Below are 19,845 nucleotides of genomic sequence, written 5' to 3' on the forward strand. Positions count from 1 at the left end.
CAATATGACTTGTCTGTAGCAGGAGAGGAGTTACTTAATTTTTCAACACCACAGGCTAGAGGGAAACCCGTTGTGTTAATTGTCCTCATAAATGAAAACCAATGCCTCGTCGGGCTCCAGCATATCATTGTGCCCGGACACTTCATGTCTGATGGAGTAATAAGTGACTTTGCATGCAGAGCCGCACAGCACACGCAAAGCAAGTCTCAGCTGTTATGACCGCAGCATAGCAATCTTCCTGCACCACAGAACTGATTTCTTTCTGAAAAATAAAAGAGAAATACTCTTCATTGTAAAACAAAAGCACAGAGAGCCACATATGTCAGATATTTTGAATAGGAAGTCAGCGGTTCCCTCTTCCTCCTCTTCTGTCTTTCCATATTCTCTAATGAAATTTGACTGCTCATCTGCTATTTCCAATCCCAGGCTTACATGCTGATATTACTACCTACTTACCATTCTATTGCAGACAAAGGAGCAATAGGAGGAAGTGTTGTACTTTTCTATGGAAAACTGTACTTTTCTAGATAAAATTGATGTATCTCCTATATGTCACACACTACCCATGAGCAAAATATTTGAGATTGTTTTTTCCGCAAAGAAGACAGAATGACCTAGAGGAAGTCAGAAAAGCTAGCTCTTTTTTTTTTTTTTAACGAAGGAATTTTATCCAAGTCATAAACCCTGTCTGAGCTTCATTTTTCATAAACAGAAGTCAATTATATTCATAATAATAAAGTATTGATAATACTATAATAATAATAAAGTATTGATTATTCATAATAATCAATACTTTAGAGAATCATAAGACATCAATGTAGAAAAAAGATAAAGGCTAAAATGTTAGTGTAAATTATAGCAGAAGTGATAAAAATAACACCATTTTAATACTTTCTCATCTGAGCCCCGTAGATTTTTGGCAGCCTTCTGTCCTCGTTCTCAGGTGATGTCCCTGGGAGTGGGGATATCTTGTTACCTGCCCCATTTACCAAGTGATGTCATGTTGGATTTAGTTTGTGCCCTGTCTATAAGGGAAGATATCTATATCAAAAACTTCCTCATCCTCGATTCAGTCTCCATCCCAGCTGAATAAAGCCACTTCCCATTCAATAAATGCCTATCCAGGGAATCATTTGGTTTATCAAAGTTTCTTATTTCAAAGAAATTAATGGATTTTGGATAAAAGACAAGGAAAAATAACAATGAGAGCAACAATAATAATGAGAGGAAATACAATGTCAAGGTTCTTGAAATTAGCATAAGCCCCTTTCCATACATGTTTATCTCATATAAATAACTTATATTAACTTAGCTTATATATAATATAACTTATAGTACTCATACATATTATCTCATACATCTCAGATTGCTGCAAAAGTAGTAGCAGTTTGGGACCCTAAATTTTAAATCATTATAACTAGACTCAAACACATCTTTATTAATCAAAAGAGGACATTACAATCAACATATTTTTGCCAACAAGAAATAAGTTTGTTTATTCCTGTAGGGTAAAAATTTGTGCTTCAGGATTTGATGAACTCTTGGAAAGCCTTTTCTGCATCCTGCTGGTTGTGGAAGCATTTTCCCTGCAAAAAGTTGTTGAGATGCTTGAAGCAGTGGCAGTCAGCTGGCTAGAGGTCTTGTGAATATGGCAGATGAGGCAAAACTTTGTAGCCCAATTCGTTCAACTTCTGAAGCGTTGGTTGTATGATGTGCACTCAGCATTGTGGCAGAGAAGATTTGGGCTCTTTCTATTGACCAGTGCTGGCTGCAGACAGAGCAGTTTTCAGGGCATCTCATTGATCTGTGGACCATTCTTCTCAGATGTAATGATTTCACTGGGATTCAGAAATCTCTAGTGGATCAGATGGGTGGCAGACCACCAAACAGTGACCATGACCTTTTTTTAGTGCAAGTTTGGCTTCGGGAAGTACTTTGGAGGTTCATCCAGGTCCAGCCACTGAGCTAGTAGTGACTGGTTACTGTATAAAATCCACTTTTCATCGCATATCACAGTCCGATCGAGAAATGGTTCATTGTTGTTGCATAGAATAAGAGAAGATGAAATGATGATGTTTTAATTTGTGATCAACTCATGAGGCACCCACTTATTGAGCTTTTTCACCTTCCCAGTTTGCTTCAGATGCCAAGCGACTGTAGAGTGATCAGCTCTTGGGCAATGTCTTACGCAGCTGTAAGAGGGTCGGCTTTGATGGTGCTCTCCTTGTCAACTTCCAGTGGCTGGCCAGGAAGCTCTTCATCTTCACAGCCCTTGTCTCCTTTGCAGAACTTCTTGAGCCACCACTGCACTGCATGTTCCTTAGCAGTTCTTGGGCCAAATATGTTGTTGCTATTGAGAGTTGTTTTCACTGCTTTATGACCCAGTTTGAACTCAAATATAAAATCCCTTGAATTTGCTTTTTTGTCTAACACTTCTGTAGTCTAAACTAGATATAAACAGCAAGTAATAATTCAGTAGCAAAAATACATAAAGCAAGAAATGCACATTAAGATGATGTATAACACAACCACATTTATTTAGGAATGTATACCAATATCAAATGGCAAAGTTCAGCAATACAGAACCGCAATTACTTTTGCACCAACCTAATAGATATAACCTGTATTATTTCATAAATATATGTACGGAAAGCCCAGTACTACCATCCTTATCTAAGGTCACTCAGGTCACACGGCAGCAAGGTGCTGGATCTGAGCTACCAGATATGATTTTTCATTCCCCAAAGCAATAAAGCTACTTCTGTAATTCTGAAACAACAGGAAGTGAGCAAAGAAGTTCACACACAGTGGCTGCTAACAGAAGGCCTTTAAGAACTTTGTTCTGGTACAACAGCAAAGTGACTACCTGCTCAGACTGCAGAGAGGGTTAGGATAAAACATTCAGGTGGGACAAAATATGCAATATGCGAGAAAATCATCTGGATGGATTGAGAGGTCAACAGGTGCCATCACCTTGTGTATTTAGGGTAATTTATCTAATTGCCCTACAGACAACAATGGTTTAACTATAAAAGTTTATTTTTCATTCTTTGTAGTCCAGTGCAGAACAGGCATCTTTCCAAAGTGTTATATCGGATTAAACCAACTGTAAAACACAGCCTCATAGTTGTACAGAAAGGGGAAATGAAGTGCAAAAGAGACATGCCAGCTGCCAGCTGCTTAGATCTCAAAGTTACACATGTCACCTCATTTCAAAGATAGCCATATGGGACCATCTCATGGCAAGGAAGGCTGAAAATCGCAGGTAAGCTGTTGCCATCATTCCATGGAGGCAAGATGGGCCACCTGACCCCAAATTTGATTCAGATATCCAGAAGATACTGCGCATGCAACAAGACTATATAAAAGGTGCATTATTCATACAATAAGGCTTTTTTGGGGAGAGAGGAAGGAAGGTTCCCAGACAGGCCCCAAAATGTGCAGATAAGGCCAATTGGTGTCCAGAGTATCTAGGCAGGGTGACTGGCCTAGTGCTTGATGGTGCTCAGAAGTTTATGGTGAGAATTGTCTTATGAGGCTAAGAGCTTGTATGGCTTGAAATTCCACCAACTTCAAAGAAGGGAGCATCTGGGCTTCCTTACCAGCCTGTCCAGATGAGAGGAGGGGGACGGGTGAAGAGGTGTGGCTTGAGGTGGAGTCAAAGCCTTCACTGTATCTCGCCTCTGGTATTTGACTGATGACTGAAGTGCTTAATTTTTATTTTAACTTTTATGTAAGTCACATGGTTTACCTAACTCTTTGTGGCCTGTGGCCTTAAGCTGATAAGGGAGGCAAAAGTTCCCCTAAGTGGTTTGCTCAAAAGCCCAAAATTGTGTTTCTTTGGAAGTGAAATGAGGGTTTCGTCACATTACTGTGACTAAGCCTTGAAAGGAATAAGGAGCATCTTGCTGAGGCCTTGTCAATCGATGTGTGTAGAGTCGTTTGTGTCTTTGACTCAGATTTTCAAAATCTCTGAAGGAAGAGAATCCACAGCTTTTACCCTCAAGGAGGAACCCTTGGCTATGAAATCATTCGTGCTCCCATTGGTCAGATCAGATGGGAAACAGGTCAAGGGTCTGTTAAAATGTTCGGGGGCCAGGTTGGGGGTGGCTGCTGTCTGCCAAGAAACATGTGGTCAGATGACTGACTGTTTGAAGTTTAGTTAGCTGTGCTAACTTTTTAGTCCCATCCTTTACCAAGAGCACCCTTGTTGAGGGATGAAAAATTACAATTTTACAGGAAGTCCCATCACACATAATGATGACACTGCCATCACCTTTGATGTTCACGAGGGTATCAGTCATGAGGGTGACCCCCCCTAACATCATGCTGTTTGTCAAGGGACTGCCAGGAAGAGGCGCCCCCTCCTGTGGATAGGATAAACTCCAGGGATCAGGTATGACTCTGTCCTATGGGTATACTTTTCATTTAGGCAAGGAGGCCTCTGTGGTTGTGCTAAGCTTGCAAGATGTTTCTATGAACCAAAGCACAGTGGGCATCTAGGTATACAGAGCTACAAGCTTATGGCTATGAGAGGCTCCATTTCCTGGTGATCAGAGTATGTGACCAGCAGTTGCCACTATAATGGCATAGTGTGAGGTTGACAAAGGCAATTTCTTGTTTCAGAAGCCAGTGGACCACCTATGGTCATCGTGGGTGATACAGACCCTCCAAGAGTCATGAGAGGATGTTGCTGAGTCTTCTGCAATGAAGGAGTTTCTTGTTGGCATTAATGAGAACCTCTGTTGCATTGCAATTTAGACAGATTTCATAGCCTTTTTGTTGAAAGTTTCATTCAATTATGAGTAGAGTGGTGAATACCAGCATCAATGGGCTTAAGAAAAAAAAATAATAATGAGGAATTTGTTGCTTCCAGAACACAAAGAGGCCTATAAGATATGTTGGACTTCTATTAATATTTTGGGTTTTAACATGGTAAGTGGATGTTCTGACAGCATCAGAGAAGGGGTAGTTTTAGTTTACCAAATAATTTTCAAGAATTACTTGAGGCTTTATAGTATGTGTGGGGCAATGGCCTATCCCCTTTATGTCAGCACCTTTGTGACTATTTTTATGTCCTGGATGAGTATGTCAAATATTTCAAGTGAATCTTGGAGGAGAGACATCAGTGTGATGTCACACCCAGTCCTCTGGAAAAAGTTGTCCGTGGTTAAGACATATTCATATAGTTTCATTATTTTTAGCAATCTCACTTAAAAATCAGGAAGCTGAAAAAATACTAGATGTCCATCAATTATGTATCCCTTTTCAATAGCTGGTCATGAGTTTGAGTAGACTCTGGGAGTTGGCGATGGACAGGAAGGCCTGGCATGCTGCAGTCCATGGGGTCACAAAGAATTGGACACAGCTGAGCAACTAAACTGAACTGAACTGAATCTCTCATTCTGATGGCTGAGCAGTAAAGAATCCACCTGTAATTCAGGAGACACTGCTTCAATACCTGGGTCAGGAAGATCCCCTGGAGAAGGAAACGGCAACCCACTTCTGTATTCTTACCTGAAAAATCCCATGGACAGAGGAGCCTGGCAGGTTACAGTCCATGGAGTCACAAAGAGTTGACATGACTGAACACATACGCATGCAATCTCTTATTCCTGAGTTTGAACTCAAGCCCCACAGTGCTGTCTGCACCTTTCCAAAGTTAAGAACATCAGAACTGGTCATATGTATATGTAGATGAGAGGATGTTTTCATAGTATGTGTAGCAGGAGCCATTTAGAGTCTCCCACATTTTAAATCTTTCTTCCCACCTGTTATTGCGATTTCATTCTACCATTAACAATGTATCAACCTGGATTAAACCATGGTTTATTCTAGGAATCCCTTGCAAAATATAGTTGGAAAGAAATCCTCTTTAATATAAATGATATAGTTAATTGCTGATTATGAATTAATTTCTCATAGTACTTAGTATAGTTGTGAGAATATGGGCAATAAAACAGAACTTTTTGGTAGGAAGGAGAGAATGTAAGGGTTAAGGACATGGAGGTTCTACTTTCTTTTTTAAAAAATTATTTATTTTAATTGGAGTCTAATTACTATACAAATAGTGGGTTTTGCCATACATTGACATGAATCAGCCATGGGTGCACATGTGTTCCCCATCCTGAACCCCCCTCCCACCTCCCTCCTCATCCCATCCCTCTGGGTCGTCCCAGTGCACCAGCCCTGAGCACCCTGTCTCATGCATCGAACCTGGACTTACAGTAGGTATATCCAAATGGGGTTTCATAAACTGGTTCTTGGCTTCAAGGAGAAAATCAAGTGAAGATATGGAAAACTGACAAGATCATCTACACCAGCCTGAAAACTTTCTACAGGTTTGTTAACTCCAAAGATAGCAGTAAAATATTAATAGCATTTTAGGGAGTATGCTTTACATTTTTATTGTTTTCCAAAGAATCACAAATAATTAGAGTTAGGCAAAACTGCGAAAGATTTCACTTCAGTTCAGTTCAGTCACTCAGTAGTGTACGACTCTTTGCAACCCCATGAAGCACAGCACGCCAGGCCTCCCTGTCCATCACCAACTCCTGGAGTTCATCCAGACTCACATCCATCGAGTCAGTGATGCCATCCAGCCATCTCATCCTGGGTCGTCCCCTTCTCCTCCTGCCCCCAATCCCTCCCAGCATCAGAGTCTTTTCCAATGAGTCAACACTTTGCATGAGGTGGCCAAAGTACTGGAGTTTCAACTTTAGCATCATTCCTTCCAAAGAAATCCCAGGGTTGATCTCCTTCAGAATGGACTGGTTGGATCTCCTTGCAGTCCAAGGGACTCTCAAGAGTCTTCTGCAACACCACACTTCAAAAGCATCAATTCTTCGGTGCTCAGCCTTCTTCACAGTCCAACTCTCACATCCATACATGACCACAGGAAAAATCATAGCCTTGACTAGACGGACCTTAGTCGGCAAAGCAATGTCTCTGCTTTTGAATATGCTATCTAGGTTGGTAATAACTTTTCTTACAAGGAGTAAGCGTCTTTTAATTTCATGGCTGCAATTACCATCTGCAGTGATTTTGGAGCCCCCAAAAATACAGTCTGACACTGTTTCCATTGTTTCCCCATCTATTTCCCATGAAGTGATGGGACCGGATGCCATGATCTTCGTTTTCTGAATGTTGAGCTTTAAGCCAACTTTTTCACTCTCCTCTTTCACTTTCATCAAGAGGCTTTTTAGTTCCTCTTCATCTTCTGCCATAAGGGTCGTGTCATCTGCATATCTGAGGTTATTGATATTTCTTCCGGCAATCTTGATTCCAGCTTGTGCTTCTTCCAGCCCAGCGTTTCTCATGATGTACTCTGCATAGAAGTTAAATAAGCAGGGTGACAATATACAGCCTTGACGTGCTCCTTTTGCTATTTGGAACCAGTCTGTTTTTCCATGTCCAGTTCTAACTGTTGCTTCCTGACCTGCATACAGGTTTCTCAAGAGGCAGGTCAGGTGATCTGGTATTCCCATCTCTCTCAGAATTTTCCACAGTTTATTGTGATCCACACAGTCAAAGGCTTTGGCATAGTCAATAAAGCAGAAATAAATGTTTTTCTGGAACTCTCTTGCTTTTTCCATGATCCAGGGAATGTTGACATTTTGATCTCTGGTTCCTCTGCCTTTTCTAAAACCAGCTTGAACATCAGGGAGTTCATGGTTCATGTATTGCTGAAGCCTGGCTTGGAGAACTTTGAGCATTACTTTACTAGCGAGTGAGATTAGTGTAATTGTGTGGTAGTTTGAGCATTCTTTGGCATTGCGTTCTTTGGGATTGGAATGAAAACTGTCCTTTTCCAGTCCTGGGGCCACTGCTGAGTTTTCCAAATTTGCTGGCATATTGAGTGCAGCACTTTCACAGCATCATCTTTCAGGATTTGAAATAGCTCAATTGGAATTCCATCACCTCCACTAGCTTTGTTCGTAGTGACGTTTTCTAAGGCCCACTTGACTTCACATTCCAGGATGTCTGGCTCTAGATGAGTGATCACACCATCATGATTATCCAGCTTGTGAAGATTTTTTTGTACAGTTAACTGATTTATCCCTTACTTTTTCAGGTAAAGACATGGGACACCGGAGAAAGCTGAGTAACTGATTCAAAGTCAGAAGCGAGGTTTGGATCATGGTGTACTTTACGGCTGTTTGTACTCTCTCGTGCGAGCACAGTGAACCATGTGCAGATCTCAGTCTTGGTTATGTTTTTGCTCTTTTTTCTGTCTCCACGTTCATCTCTGCCCTCCTCTGTATTATGCTCATATGGGCCCTACTTGCACTTGGGGTCCAGTTCAGATGATCCCTGTAAGCTCAGTCTGGAGTAGGGTCTACTACAGTGTGGCTTCTTCACAGTGTAACTTTAATCCTACCTAGTACTTATCATGTAGAAGATCCTGAACTGTTTATTTACCTGTCTTTCAGACACTGCTAATATCCTTATGTCCTATTCTTCTTTGTATCCCTAGTGGTGATAACTGTCTCTAATCCCTCTCCATAATCCCTCTGTGGCTGACACAAAATAATTGCTACGCAAATGACTACCTGCTAGAACTCTCATTTTATACAACGTTTTCTTTCTCTCTTTATTTTTACTTAACTATAAGGTTAAATTCCCTTCTATGTAATGTGAACTTCAAAAGAGACAGATCCGTTTTTCCTCTACCAGCCATAATTTGCAATATCATAACGGATACTCGTATTTATCTTTTTAAGTTCAGTCGTCTTTCTCTTCACCATATGTTACTTTTCAAAACTTGAATTCATTGTTATTTCCCAAACTTGTAGCCCTGCCATTTCCATTCCCCAGTAAGGTCTCCAAAACAGGGCAAATCTGTTTAGAAGGATACATTATAATTTTTATTTGTCATAGTTCCATTCATTTATTTTACGTATCTGACATATATTTTAACACCTTCAATTCCACTGAAATATTCATAATTTTCACAGCCTCAAGCAGTATTCTTAGTAGCCTTATAAATTCAGAACACATTAGGAGGATAAACAATGTCGGGTTGTTTTAACTATTTTGCATTGAACACAGACACTTTTGTCAAATAAAAGGAACATTGTCAGAGGTGCAAGAGAGCAATGGAAATCTCTACAGAAAAAAGTTACCAATACTTCATAGGAGGAGCATGACATGAAACTTTTATCATGATCATTTGCCAACTATGAAGGGAAAGTAGACATTTTAACCAAGTGCATGATAACTATTTAAACTTTCTATGTTCAGCTTCTGTTATGGGGGAAATTCCTTTGGATTCTCTAGAATTTTATTTGAGAGACTTGTATATATTTAACGTGTGGTATGAAAGTTATATCTTGCACACTTCCTCAAGAATGCATTGTATGACACTGTTCAGTTTAGTTCAGTTCAGTCACTCAGTCAAATCTGACTTTTTGCGGCCCCATGGACTGCAGCATGCCAGGCTTCCCTGTCCATCATCAACTCCCAGAGCTTGGTCAAACTCATGTCTACATGAATTCAGATAATGGCGTCATTATCTAGTTCAAATTAGACATCTTCGTCACTTTTAGAGATCATGATACTACATTTCAATTCTTTGTTATTTTGGGAATTTACTTTAAATATATCTACAATAGCATAAAATGCTGTGCTGTGCTCAAAAATTATTAAAGGGTAGGCCATATCAAGAACTACAAAGCATTTGAGATTTCTATATTCAGTTCAGTTCATTCACTCAGACGTGTCTGACTATTTGTAACCCCATGGACTACAGAACACAAGGCTTCCCTGCCCATCACCAACTCCTAGAGCTTGCTCAGACTTATGTCTATCCAGTGGGTGATGCTATCCAACCATTTCATCCTCTGTCATCCCCTTCTCCTCTTGCCTTCAATCTTCCCCAGCATTGGGGTCTTTTCAAATGAATCAGATCTTTGCATCAGGTGGCCAAAATGTTGGATATTCAACTTCAGCATCAGTCCTTCCAATGAATATTCAGGACTGATTTCCTTTAGGATGGACTGGTTGGATCTCCTTGCAGTCCAAGGGACTCTAAAGAGTCTTCTCCAACATCACAGTTCAAAAGCATCCATTTTTCGGTGCTCAGCTTTCTTTATAGTTCAATTCTCACATCCATACATGACCACCAAAAAAACCATAGCCTTGACTAAACAGACCTTTGCTGACAACGTAATGTCCCTGCTTTTTAATATGCTGTCTAGGTTGGCCACAGCTTTTCTTCCAGAGAGCAAATGTCTTATAATTTCATGGCTGTAGTCACCATCTGCAGTGATTTTGGAGCCCAGGAAAGTAAAGTCTCTTACTGTTTCCATTGTTTCCCCATCTATTCACCTTGAAGTGATGGGACTGGATGTCATGATTTTAGTTTTATGAATGCTGAGTTCTAAGCCAACTTTTTCATGCTCCTGTTTCATTTTCATCAAGAGGCTCTTCAGTTCTTCTACACTTTCTGCCATATGGGTGATGTCATCTGCATGTCTGAGTTCAGTTCAGTTCAGTTCAGTTGCTCAGTTCTGTCCGACTCTTTGCAACCCGATGAATCGCAGCATGCCAGGCCTCCCTGTCCATCACCATCTCCTGGAGTTCACTCAGACTCACGTCCATCGAGTCCATGATGCCATCCAACCATCTCATTCTCCGTCGTCCCCTACTCCTCCTGCCCCCAATCCCTCCCAGCATCAGAGTCTTTTCCAGTGAGTCAACTCTTCATATCAGGTGGCCAAAGTACTGGAGTTTCAGCTTTAGCATCAGTCCTTCCAAAGAAATCCCAGGGCTGATCTCTTTCAGAATGGACTGGTTGGATCTCCTTGCAGTCCAAGGGACTCTCAAGAGTCTTCTCCAACACCATAGTTCAAAAGCATCAGTTCTTCGGCGCTCAGCCTTCTTCACAGTCCAACTCTCACATCCACACAAGACCAAAGGAAAAACCATAGCCTTGACTAGACGGACCTTAGTCTGCAAAGTAATGTCTCTGCCTTTGAATATACTATCTAGATTGCTCATAACTTTTCTTCCAAGGAATAAGCGTCTTTTAATTTCATGGCTGCAGTCACCATCTGCAGTGATTTTGGAGCCCAAAAAAATAAAGTCTGACACTGTTTCCACTGTTTCCCCATCTATTTCCCATGAAGTGATGGGACTGGATGCCATGATCTTCGTTTTCTGAATGTGGAGCTTTAAGCCAACTTTTTCACTCTCCTCTTTCACTTTCATCAGGAGGCTTTTTAGTTCCTCTTCACTTTCTACCATAAGGGTGGTGTCATCTGCATATCTGAGGTTATTGATATTTCTCCCGGCAATCTTGATTCCAGCTTGTGTTTCTTCCAGTCCAGCATTTCTCATGATGTATTCTGCATAGAAGGTAAATAAGCAGGGTGACAATATAAAGCCTTGACGTATTCCTTTTCCTATTTGGAACCAGTCTGTTGTTCCATGTCCAGTTCTAACTGTTGCTTCCTGACCTGCATACAGATTTCACAAGAGGCAGATTAGGTGGTCTGGTATTCCCATCTCTTTCAGAATTTTCCACAGTTTCTTCTGATCCACAAGGTCAAAGGCTTTGGCATAGTCAATGAAGCAGAAATAGATGTTTTTCTGGAACTCTCTTGCTTTTTCGATGATCCAGGGAATGTTGACAATTTGATCTCTGGTTCCTCTGCCTTTTCTAAAACCAGCTTGGACATCAGGGAGTTCACAGTTCACATATTGCTGAAACCTGGCTTGGAGAATTTTGAGCATTACTGTACTAGCATGTGAGATGAGTGCTTCATTTCACATTCCAGGGCCAAATTTGCCTATTATTCCAGGTGTTTCTTGAGTTCCTACTTTTGCATTCCAGTCCCCTATAGTGAAAAGGACATCTTTTTGGGGTGTTAGTTCTAAAAGATCTTGTAGGTCTTCATAAAACCGTTCAATTTCAATTTCTTCAGCATTACTGGTTGGGGCATAGACTTGGATAACTCTGATATTGAATGGTTTGCCTTGGAGACGAACAGAGATCATTCTGTCGTTTTTGAGATTGCATCCAAGTACTGCATTTCAGATTTTTTTGTTGACCATCATGGCTACTCCATTTCTTCTGAGGGATTCCTGCCTGCAGTAGCAGATATAATGTTCATCTGAGTTAAATTCACGCATTCCAGTCCATTTTAGTTCGCTGATTCCTAGAATGTCGACGTTCACCCTTGCCATCTCTTGCTTGACTACTTCCAATTTGTCTTGATTCACAGACCTGACATTCCAGGTTCCTATGCAATATTGCTCTTTACAGCATTGGCTCTTGCTTCTATCACCAGTCACATCCACAACTGGGTATTGTTTTTGCTTTGGCTCCATCCCTTCATTCTTTCTGGAGTTATTTCTCCACTGATCTCCAGTAGCATATTGGGCACCTAATGTCTGAGGTTATTGATATTTCTCCTGGCAATCTTGATTACAGCTTGTGCTTCATCCAGCCTGGCATTTTTATCAATGTGTATGTGGGATAACGGTCTGTAGGTTTCTTGTTACATTTTGGTCTGTCTTTGATATCAGGATTGTACAGGCGTCACTAAATGAATGGAGAAGTTTACTCTATTTTCTGAAAAATTTACCTTTTAAATTTTTAATGGAATTATCCAGTGAAGCTATTTGGATTTGAGCTTTACTTTAAATGAAGATTTTAAGCTTCCAATTCAATATTTAATTACTTATTACTAATTTCATTTGCTACAGGGTTTCAGGTTTTTTAGTTTTCTTCTGTAATTTTGGCTATTTCTATTTCACACTATGCATTGTCTGTTTTTATCTAAATTCCCTAATCTTTTGGTATACAGTTTGTTAGTTTTTAAAATGCTGAGTTTTAAACCAACTTTTTCACTCTCCTCTTTCACCTTCATCAAGAGGCTCTTTAGTTCCTCTTCACTTTCTGCCATTAGAGTGGTGTCATCTGCATATCTGAGGTTACTGCTATTTCTTTCAGCAATCTTAATTCCAACTTGAACTTAATCTAGCCTGATATTTCTCATGATGTTGTCTGCATATAAGTTAAATAAGCAAGATGATGATATACAGTCTTGATGTACTCCTTTCCCAATTTTGACCACTTTGTTGTTCCACATCTTCTAACTGTTGCTTCTTGACTTGCATACAGGTTTCTCAGCAGGCATATCAGGTGGTGTGGTATTCCCATCTCTTGAAGAATTCTCCACAGCTTGTTGTGATACACACAGTCAAAGGCTTTGGCATAGTTACTGAAGCAGAAGTAGATGTTTTTCTGGAATTCTCTTGCTTTTCCTATGGTCCAACAGATGTTGGCAGTTTGATCTTTGGTTCCTCTGCCTTTTAAAAGCCAGCTTGTACATGTGGAATTTCTCTCTTCACATGCTGTTGAAGCCAAGCTTGAAAGATTTTGAGCATTACCTTGCTAGCATGTGAAATGAGTGCAACTCTGTCATGGTTTGAACACTCTTTGGCATTGCCCTTCTTTGGGACTGGAATGAGAACTGGCCTTTTCCAGTCCTGTGGCCACTGCTGAGTTTTCCAAATGTGAGGGCTTATTGAGTGCAGCGCTTCTACAGCATCATCTTTTAGGACTTGAAATAGCTCAGCTGGAATTCCATCTCCTCCACTAGCTTTGTTCATAGTATTGCTTCCTAAGGCTCACTTGACTTCACACTCGAGGTGAGTAATCACACCGTCGTGGTTATCTGGATCATAAAGACCTTTTTTGTACAGTTCTTTTGTGTATTTTTGTCGCCTTTTCTTAATCTCATCTGCTTCTGTTAGGTCTATATTGTTTCTGTCCTTTATTGTGCCCATCTTTGCATGAAATATTCCCATTGTATCTCTAATTTTCTTGACGAGATCGCTAGTCTTTTCCATTCTATTGCTTTCCTCTATTAGTTTGTATTGTTCAGTTAAGAAGGCTTTTCTATCTCTCCTTGCTATTCTTTGGAATTCTGCATCAGATGAGGTTATCTCTCCTTTCTCTTTTGCCTTTCACTTGTCATCATTTCTCGGCTATTTGTAAGACCTCTTCAGATAAGCATTTTGACTTTTTGCATTTCTTTTTCTTATGGATGGTTTTGATCACTGCCTCCTGTATAATGTGGTGAACCTCCAACCATAATTCTTCAGGCACTCTATCAGATCTAATCACTTGAATCTATTTGTCACTTCCACTGCATAATCATAAGGCATTTGGTTTCCATCTTACCTAAATGGCCTAGTGGTTTTCCCTCCTTGCTTCAGTTTAAGTCTGAATTTTGCAGTAAGGAGTTTATACTAATAAATTTTAGTATGTGATTTTTGTTTTCTTTCAATTTGGAATTTTTGAGATTAATTTTATGGAGCAATGCATTATCTCTCCTGAAGAACATTGCACCTGTGCTTATGAAGGATGTATAGTCAATGGCTGTTGGGTGGATCATTCTATAGTTGTCATTAAATTTGATAGTTTATGCTCCTTGATTTTATAACTGTCTATAATTATTAAAAGTGATTTGCTGAAATTTTAGACTATCTTTAAATTGTCTATTTGTTTCAGTTGTATCGATTTTTATTTTATGCATTTTAGGATTATATGTTGTATGGGCATACTCTTTTGCTTTTAAAGATTTAACCAATCAATATGTATATATATTAACATTTAGAAGTCTTCTAAACTCAGCAGTGGCCACAGGACTGGAAAAGGTCAGTTTTCATTCCAATACCAATGAAAGGCAATGCCAAAGAATGCTCAAACTACCACACAATTGCATTCATCTCACATGCTAGTAAAGTCATGCTCAAAATTCTCCAAGCCAGGCTTCAGCAATACGTGAACCATGAGCTCCCTGATGTTCCAGCTGGTTTTAGAAAAGGCAGAGGAACCAGAGATCAAATTGCCAACATCTGCTGGATCATGGAAAAAGCAAGAGAGTTCCAGAAAAACATCTATTTCTGCTTTCTTGACTATGCCAAAGCCTTTGACTGTGGATCGCAATAAACTGTGGAAAATTCTGAAAGAGTTGGGAATACCAGACCACCTGACCTGCCTCTTGAGAAATCTGTATGCAGGTCAGGAAGCAACAGTTAGAACTGAACATGGACCAACAGACTGGTTCCAAATAGGAAAAGGAGTACGTCAAGGCTGTATATTGTCACCCTGCTTATTTAACTTATATGCAGAGTACATCATGAGAAATGCTGGACTGGAAGAAACACAAGCTGGAATCAAGATTGGCAGGAGAAATATCAATAACCTCAGATATGCAGATGACACCACCCTTATGGAAGAAAGTGAAGAGGAGCTAAAAAGCCTCTTGATGAAAGTGAAAGAGGAGAGTGAAAAAGTGGCTTAAAGCTCAACATTCAGAAAACGAAGATCACGGCATCCGGTCTCATCACTTCATGGGAAATAGATGGGGAAACAGTATCAGACTTTATTTTTTTGGGCTCCAAAATCACTGCAGATGGTGACTGCAGCCATGAAATTAAGAGACGCTTACTCCTTGGAAGAAAAGTTATGACCAACCTAGATAGCGTATTCAAAGGCAGAGACATTACTTTGCCGACTAAGGTCCTAGTCAAGGCTGTGGTTTTTCCTGTGGTCATGTATGGATGTGAGAGTTGGACTGTGAAGAAAGTTGAGCACCAAAGAATTGATGCTTTTTGAACTGTGGTGTTGGAGAAGACTCTTGAGAGGCCCCTTGGACTGCAAGGAGATCCAACCAGTCCATTCTAAAGGAGATCAGCCTTGGGATTTCTTTGGAAGGAATGATGCTAAAGCTGAAGCTCCAGTACTTTGGCCACCTGATATGAAGAGTTGACTCATTGGAAAAGACTCTGATGCTGGGAGGGATTGGGGGCAGATGGAGAAGGGGACGACTGAGGATGAGATGGCTGGATGGCATCACGGACTCGATGGTCGTGAGTCTGAGTGAACTCCAGGAGATGGTGATGAACAGGGAGGCCTGGCGTGCTGTGATTCATGGGGTCGCAAAGAGTCGGACACGACTGAGTGACTGAACTGAACTGAGTCTTCTAAATTTACCCAATACATGTTTTAATCTTGTACCAGGATCATCCTGGTAACAATATCAATTTCAATTCAATACCAATTTCAATTCAATATCAATTCAATTCAATATCAATTTCAAATGATATTGAAATCAATATTTTCATACTGAGCAAATGAAAACCAGTATGTTTACTGTGATTATACTTTATCCAGTGAATAAACCATGAATGAATAAAGAGTTTATGTAAACTCTCCACTCGACATTTTAATTACTAATAAACTGCGGTCTTTGGCCAGGTTAATATGTCTTAAAATTCCATATACTTACATTCTATGCCTAAATACTGTATTCAGTTAGAAGCTACTCAAGAATCATTTGAAAGATTGATTAATGAATTACTTCTTTATACACTGAGTAAAAAAATAAGTATGGCATTTTAGGTATGTCTATAATCAATTCTAATTTGTTCAAATTTTGTAACTATGTTAATCTCATATTGTTTTACCACATAGGGGAAAGATAGCACAATTGGAATTAGGAACCATGTTAGAATACAGAGTTACTTTACATTGTTGGTACTAATACAAACTGTATAATACAAGTATTCACTTTCTCAATAACAAAATTCTGACAAAGGATATCATATTAACATATTTGCTAAATGGTGATTCTTGAAGTATATTTATACCTTATTTGAAGAAACATATTATAACTCAGCACCATAGAATAAGACCCTTCTTAAATTCACTTAAATTCATAAAACAATAGAATGATGCAAGGAGCTATTTCTTAGATGGCTACCCTATGGTAATGAGCACATAATGTAGAAGAAAACCAATTGTCTTTTTATTTCCAATCAAGTCAACAAGTCTAGTTAATTCTTCTTTTCATACAAAGAATAAATTCCCAGGACTGAAAATGTTGTTGGAATGAGTATAAGCTTCTTGTTATTAATTTTCTGGCAGTAAGTAAATTATAACTGTACAATGTCGCCTGTTATGTGAGCTTTTTTTTTTTTTCATTTAAACGAATAAGGTTTATATTCCTGTTAAAACACTGCAAATTGTGTTCCTATACTTTCATATTTCTAGAAAATAATAAACACAGCATATACAAGAAGCTAAAAATAATTAAAAACAGGAAATGAAAACCATGTCCCTATAGCATTCTTCGCACTTTAAAATTTTTTCCTGAAAGCATATTTGCAATGCACTTTACCCATAATAAATCTGATAAACATTTTATTTTAATATCCTTGTACTTTTTATATTAGCCATTCAGATGAGTAAAATAGTCCAGGGTGTTTTTATACGAAAAATGAGAAAAATAACTTGCCTAAGTGGAATAGTGGAATAGACTCAAGCTTATACACTTTTAGCAACAAGACGCAAAGTTCTGCTGCCTAAACAATATCGTGGATTTATTGACTCATGATTTAAAATCTAGCAGTCGTTTAGGCTTCAGGCCAATTCAATCAAAGACCTAGATCAGTTGCTTGCAATTTTCTCACCTTGCCTCTTTCTCATGTGTTGGCTTTATTGTGCCATGTGGTCATAAGAGGAGTGCTGGCAGTAACAAAAGCCACAGCTTCCTTGTGCATGTGTACTGCAGAGAGCATTTCTTCCATTATCATGGAAAAAACGTTCTTAACCTTGATTGGATTAGTGATATAAACACTTTATTGACTGGAGGTCCAGTAAGATGCCATCCCAGATTGGCCTAAGGCTGGGTCAGTGCTCATTACTTCAGCATTTGTAACCAGGGAAGACTCCTGATGCCTGAGGTCAAATCAATACCTACTGCCAACATGGCGAGAGTGATTATCTGGAGAAGCATTTGGCTATTTTTTTTGTTTGTTTTTTCTCCAAAGGCAGCTGCTGTTTTATTGGAGCTAGCTTACAAGGACATCCAATGCTTTTGGAATAATCATAAGCAATGCAGATGACCCCACACACTTATCTAGACCCTACAGATTCCCAGTAATATAGAGCTTGATGACCATCCGTTACTAACACCAGTTTGACAGGTACTTTACCCCTGCAGTCTTGTTTTAGTAACACTTCAATAGTGACAACAAGCTAAATTTTGTTTTTCTTTAACTATCTCTGACTTTTTATTAAATTAATTAATTTATTTTAATTGGAGGCTAATTGCTTTACATTATTGTGGTGGGTTTGCCATACATTGACATGAGTCAGCCATGGGTGTACATGTGTGCCCATCCTGAAACCCCCTCCCACCTTTCTCCCCATCCCATCCTTCAGGGTCATCCCAGTGATTATTTGGAAAGGAAAAGAGCAGATACAGAGCAGTTGAGAAATGGTTGAATAGTTTTCTTTAATCTTCAAAACTGGTTTATGAAGACCACACCACCTTCCCTATCTCCCTGCTGTGTCCATCTCTCTCACCAGACAAGAAAGATACCATCAAATCATATTCGTCTTACTGGATATCCTATTTCAATTTTTAAACCACTATCTACATATAGAAATTCCAAAAGCTAAAATTTTGAAAGTCAACTTTTATTTTTTCCTTATTCCACATGACCAGTTGCTCACAAATCACGCTTATCTGCTAAATATTTCTTGAAGTGGCTTCCATTCTAAACCCTTTTCCTTCTTTTGATGGGTACAATTGCTTCATGTACGGCCCATGTATGGCTGAGATTAATGCAACAGCATCATAAGTGCTTTTCCTCTGTTTTCTGATTTATAATCCTTCTTAAATCTGATTCCTTTTGTAATTTTACTTTTCACCAAAGTTAAACATATAATAGGTTGAAGGTTTTCTTAGGGTGGCTTCTTTAATTACTATTGAATTTATACCTATATCCCAATTTATACTCTTTATTTTGTTTCTTTGTATGCATTTTGGATTGGTGTTACCAGAGTTTGCCTAAACTAATTTAATTTTTTACCTTATTTTTAAAATATTAATATATTATATATTTAACTTCTTTTTGCCTTAATATTTTCCTATTTTGGAGGATTTACTCTGCTAACTTTTTGAACCTACTAAATTGAAGTTTGAATTTCATTTTTATGATATATACATTTGAGGCTAAATGTAATCTTCTAAATACAACTTTAGCTATATTCCTTAAGTTTAATTGTCCATCATAAATGCTTCCTAACTCAATGCAAAGGTTATTCATAAATTCAAACAATTATTGTTTAATAATTTCCTTTGGGGCTTCCTTGGTGGCTCAGTGGTAAAGAATCTGCCTTTAGTGCAGGAGACCCAGGTTTGATCCCTGGGTCAGGAAGATCTTCTGGAGCAGGGAATAGCAACCCACTCCTGTATTTGTGCCTGGAGAATCCTGTGGACAGAGGAGCCTGGCAGGCTACAGTCCATGGGGTCTCAAAGAGTCGGACATAACTGGGCAACTAACACTTTCACATTTTCCTGCTTTATACAATTTTTCTTTATTTCATATTTTTGATCCTATACGATGTCTTCTACCACTACTAAATTAATCTTTTCAAATTCAAGTTATTTCCATGGTTAAATTTTTTTTAAAAAACCTCTGAATTTGTATTTATTTGAAAAGATGAGTTGCACACATTGAAAATGTCTGCTCTTTCATCAAAGTCATAATTCATGGAATGAAATGCTTTGAATATGAAAAGAAAATTTTAAACTAGTAAAATAAAAATGACTTAGTAAAATTAATTTTCTTTAAATATTTCAGATGTTTGAAGGTACTGTCACTGACATATCTTTAGCTTAAATATGTTTAAGCATGTAAAAAAATAGCTCTTTCTAAAGGCTAAGAAAAGTATCTATTAAGAAATATATAACTTCATTCTCTATGTATAGACAAATAACATTTAAGGCAGATTACCTTGATTTACACGAAACAAAT

General features: G+C 38.9%; 1 pseudogene; it reads right to left on the bottom strand.

Moving 5' to 3' along the window:
- Nucleotides 1-1,460: 1,460 nt before the first annotated feature.
- The window catches only part of LOC114114974 (histone-lysine N-methyltransferase SETMAR-like), a 49,627-nt pseudogene continuing 31,242 nt past the window's right edge, over nucleotides 1,461-19,845 (bottom strand).

The sequence above is a fragment of the Ovis aries genome, chromosome 5, assembly GCF_016772045.2.
Source record: "Ovis aries strain OAR_USU_Benz2616 breed Rambouillet chromosome 5, ARS-UI_Ramb_v3.0, whole genome shotgun sequence".
Classification (NCBI taxonomy): Eukaryota; Metazoa; Chordata; class Mammalia; order Artiodactyla; family Bovidae; genus Ovis; species Ovis aries.